The 5,152-nt window shown below is 40.9% G+C and overlaps 1 protein-coding gene across 3 annotated transcripts in view; it reads right to left on the bottom strand.

Moving 5' to 3' along the window:
* The window catches only part of DGKG (diacylglycerol kinase, gamma 90kDa), a 154,428-nt gene that overhangs the window by 125,681 nt on the left and 23,595 nt on the right, over positions 1–5,152 (bottom strand). The gene's annotated exons all lie outside the window — the stretch shown is intronic.

The raw sequence follows: 5,152 nt of genomic DNA, 5'->3' as shown, positions 1-5,152 counted from the left end.
AAGCTGGTCTCAAACTCCTGAGCTCAAACAATCCGCCCGCCTCGGCCTCCCAGAGTGCTAGGATTACAGGCGTGAGCCACCACGCCCAGCCTCCCAAATACATTTAAAGACAAATATAGAGAGATGAATATTCAAAAGAAAAACCAGGGATTGATAATAAACCAATTTCTAGAAACTAGGAAGGATTTTGACTAATTGCAAGCCTAATCAATTGGATTAAGAAAATGTAAAAAGTGACTTATTGTACCACAGGAATAGAATAACTTTTCCCTCTAAATTTTTCCTCTGTTAGGTAGGAAAACTTTGTCTCTTCACACTCTGTCCTCTGATTCAGAAATACAAGATCTACTACTAACAAGAAAACTGGGCACCTCTGTTTTACTGTGTGAATTCTATTTTTTGAGACAGTATGAGTGCTATCTCCATGCTCATCAGAGATGATTTCTCAATATCCACCAGAAGTGTACAAGTCACAGAAAACAATGAACCAGGGAATAAAAGGAAGATGGGCAGTGGAGAATCCAACTTAGGTGTTGTAATACCACCAAGCAATAAAGTGCTGGAGGCACAGGCAGTGGTGGAGACAGCCCTCACAGTAATGCCTGCTGGGGGAGGCAATGCTACCCATACACTCTCTGTTCAAAGAACCAAAGAGCCATGCAACGGGAGCAAAGGTTCCATCTCAAGCCTGATGAAAGCCTGCTAGGTCCTGGATGTGAGGCTGTGGGTCTGAGAAGGGAGTTAACCATTATCCAGATGGACAGTAGAAGAGACCACAGGTCGCTGACGCACTCTGTATGTTACAAAGGTCCCCATGAATGACCAAGATGGAGCCTATGAAACAGAGCTGCAAAACAAGGAAAAGAAGCTTCATCCAGAAGCCTCACAGTACCAGATTTTTGAAAGTAATTTCCTATTGGACAAGACTCTCACTAGGTTGCAGGAAGATATAACTTCTATTAAATGAGCAGAAAACCTCAGGGTTGAACAGGTAGAGATGAAAATACAATAGGGTGAGATAAAAACAGGGATAGTGAGATAGGGGAGGATTTTAATAAAAGTACATATGCAACAGAGGTATTAAAATCATCAGTGGAAGAAAAGTTATGGAATAGCATAACTTAATAATATAGAAGACAAATGAGAGAAGTCCTTTGTATTGCACAGTCCATTATATCCTAAGTTATTGCTATATCCTCAGGTTATTCATCCATCAAAACACTATCAACGACTTCTACTTCGACTAAAATGAAATAATGAGGACCATATTTACTCTACCACTTGAAACAACTAAAAAACTAGACAAAAGATATGAAACAACAGTTCCTAGGACATTGAATATCAGGTAGCAACAAATAGTGATCCTGAGATGGTGGGATGACCCCTGCAATTGCAACATCATATTGCTCGGGAAGAGTTTCTGGGCTGCAGAACAGGGGAGGGGAATCTCAGACAGATCCTGGCAGTCTCTCTCAGGTGAGGTGGAGCTGGGAGTCAGGGGAGCCCAAGGTGGCCAGAGCTCACAGAGCAGAGCCCTGGAGAGCAGGGAGCTGCAGGGAGAGAAAGCACTGGGGAGATGTAGAAGGTCCCCTTTGAATAATCAGCAGAGTTCCCTTCAATTTTTCAGCTGATTAGTGATTAGCACGCTCATGTGAGGAAGCCAAAGCTGGGGAGACAACCAGCATTAGAGAGAACAGTCCCTGGAATGCAAAAAGAACCTGGAATAATGCCTATTCCCACCAATCAGAGTAGAACACCCATAATTCATGAATCATCGGCAGAGCACTCAGAAGAGTTTGCCTCAGTAGTGAGGCAAAATTAGCCCTGGAGTAAACGCCTTTCTGGTCCTGCCCAACGAAACTTAAAAGATAGACAGACTATTTCCAAGTGACCTAATTGTATCCCAAAACAAAGCTCAAGAATATTTGTAGGTGTACAAATATATCCAGTACCCAACATTTAAGGAGGAGATAATAAGAATGCTACACAAATTCTTTCAGCTAACTTAAGAGATGGAAATCCTACCCAACCCATTGTGTGAGGCCAGCATTACTCTAAAAAGCCCAAACCAGACAAGGACATGACAAGACACAAACATGAATATCAATATCCTTCATGAACACGGAGGCAAAAGTTCTTAACAAACTTCTAGCAAATTGAACCCCATAATATTAAAAAGAAATTAACTAAGACGTAAATAAACAGTTAAGCCCATGAAAAGATACTCAGCATCATTAAAGCACAAGAATATTCATAATAGTTTTATTTATAATAACTCCAAACTGGAAACAACCCAAATGCCCCTCAGTAGGTGAATAGATAAACAAATTGTGGAATATCTATATATTAGAACACTAATTGGCAACTAAAATATGTGAACTATTATATTTATTTATATACATAACATGAATAAATCTCAAAATTATTATGCTGAGTGAAAAAAGCCAGACCCCAAAGAGTGCATACTGTATGATTCCATTTATATAAAATCTAGACAATGCAATCTAATATATAGTGACAGAAAACACATCAGTAGTTGTATGGGGATGAGGAGTGGGTGGGTAGAGAGGACAGGAAGGAGGGATTACAAAGAAAACTTCTTTTTTTTTTTTTATTCCAGGGTATTGTGAGGGTACAAGCATTATGGTTACACTTTATGTCTTTGCCTCACCCAAGTGCGGGTAAAAGGCATGCCCTTCCCCCTCTACAGTGCTCCCTGTGTCCCCTAGTTGTGCATTTACCCCCCATCCCCCTAATCCCCAGAGAGTACAAAGAAAACTTTTGGAGATGATGGATATGTTCATTATATTGATTGGCTGGTTTTACAGGTCTGTATATATGTCAAAACTTAATAATTGTATGCTTTATATATGTGCAATTTAGTTTATGCCAATTATACCTCAACAAAGTTGTTTTAAAAAGCATTATTATAGCCCTTTCTGAAGATCCTTGAATTACCAGAGCTGTGGCTGGATCCTGAGTCATGGCTCTAGTTTTCGTTGAGGTCTACTGTGCACTCCTGTCATGGGGATGCTGGGGCCCAGGAGGACTGAGTGGCACTGACTCTGTCCCATTGTCCCCTCCTGCTGCCTTATATGAAATAGCCCTGACCTACACCCTCTTGAGTACGTCCCTCAGGTACCACCAGTAAAAAAGGTTAACAGCTGCCCCCAAGTCACAGAGGCTCTGTTCTAGTGTCATGCCATAGACTCTTTCACATGAGGGATCTTGGGCAGACCTACTCATCCCACCTTTTCTCTTAGTATCTGCATTACGTGTTGCCTTCCAGTTGGGCAGCATCACATAGTGGAAGGAGCACCAGGCCAGTGGTAGAAGACAAGACTGCCATTCTAGCACTGGGTTTGTGTGAAATAGTGTGTGATCTTGTGCAAACAGGCATACTCCCCCACACCCAGCTTCTGTTTTCTCTCCTATTGAAAGAGGGGATTGCATTAAAATTGACGTTTATCCAAAGTCGTGAATGGCAGAAATGTTTGTGAATATAATGTTAAGTGAAAAACAAAGCTAGATCCAAAATTATTAATATATATATAAATATATATATTTTTATACATAATATATAGTACAGTCTTATCCCAGTTCTGTAAAAAATTTATAGAAAAAAATTTACTAGAAAATTATACACAAACACACACACACGCACACAAGTAATTGCATTGAGGGGATTATGGGTGATTTTGTTGTTTCTTTTCTTTTTTTTTAAAGACAATTTTTTAGAGAAGTTTTAGGTTCACAGCAAAACTAGAGAAAGGTACAGAGAGTTTTGACTTACCCCGCTGCCCCTACATACATGTAGCCTACCATGCATCAACATCCCTCACCAGAATGGTACACCTTTGTTAGAACTGATGAGCCCGCATTGACACATCATTGTCACCCAAAGTCTACAGTTTATATTAGGGTTCGCTCTTGGTGTTGTACATTCTATGAGTTTGGGCAAATGACATGTATCCACCATTGTAATATCATGCAGAGTAGTTTCACTGCCCTAAAATTCCTGTGTGCTTGGCCCATTTATCCCTCCCTTCCCTCAACTCCCAACAACCACTGATCTTTGTTGTTGATCGCTGTTGTTTCTTTCTTTTTTTTGTACCCTTTATATTTTCTACAATGTGAGTGTATCACTTTTATAATTGGGAACAACTAAAACAAAATATTGAGGGGCTTTCCTTGACGTTCCAATATTCTGGGTTGCTGAAACATCTCAACAGCCTGAGAAACGAACTAATAACCAGGAGACTGAAGTTCTCCTAGTTCATCCCAATTAGTCCTGGGCCTTCATGAAGGCAAAGGTGGACTCAGCCCTTTCTGAGCTGACATCCCAACAATGACAGATAGCTCGGACTCTGAGCCAACATCTGGACTCTATGAAATCCCCTCTCTACTGTCCTTATGGACATAAGCATGTAGCCACCTGGCTCTGGGAATGAATAATTTGCAGTGGGTTGTGCTAGATACGAGCTTGGAGACTGATCTAATAGGCTTGGACAGGCCATATCGAATAAGAATCTAGTTTCTTCCTCTGGCTTCTGCTTGGGCAATAGGAAAAGGTTGGAATTTCCAACAGATGGCTGGATTGAAGGTGATTTCAGGACTTGGCTCTTCCTTGTGGGCAGAGGCTCCTCTCTGTGGTGTCCACCTGGCCCTACCTTCTTGTTTTTGGTGAACAGGGGCATCTAATTAAGACATCCTTGGAAGGGGACCTAGCAGGAAAAGGATTTTCTCCTTTACAACTCAAGTCTCAAAAGAATATGAAAAAAATGCTGTATACCTCCATGGGCCAAGAGTCAGATAATTCCCCTTTCATGATTTGACCACGGGGGTGATTTTCACATACACAAGGGAAATGGTGCATCACAAATCACTTCTCCAGGAGGGACTCTCTGGAAGTTTCTCTTTTAGACCAAGAATGATACAGCTCTTGCAAATAAGCATTGTGGTCAAACAAGCCAGCTAACTTCCATTATTGTCATCGATCATCTTTTCTCAAATATCACATAATGACTTATCCCCAATAAGTTCTTCCTTGGTACCTCAACAACTTTAGCCACTAAAACAAACCTTACTCAGACAATTTGGAACCTCAAGGAATGAAATGTAACTTTTTCCAGGTTCCTCTTGAAGTTCCAGA

Source organism: Propithecus coquereli, unplaced genomic scaffold (assembly GCF_000956105.1).
Source record: "Propithecus coquereli isolate 6110/MARCELLA unplaced genomic scaffold, Pcoq_1.0 Scaffold10, whole genome shotgun sequence".
NCBI classification, from domain to species: Eukaryota; Metazoa; Chordata; class Mammalia; order Primates; family Indriidae; genus Propithecus; species Propithecus coquereli.
Note: the sequence above shows the minus strand (reverse complement) of the source record. Positions and strands in the feature narration are given on the sequence as shown.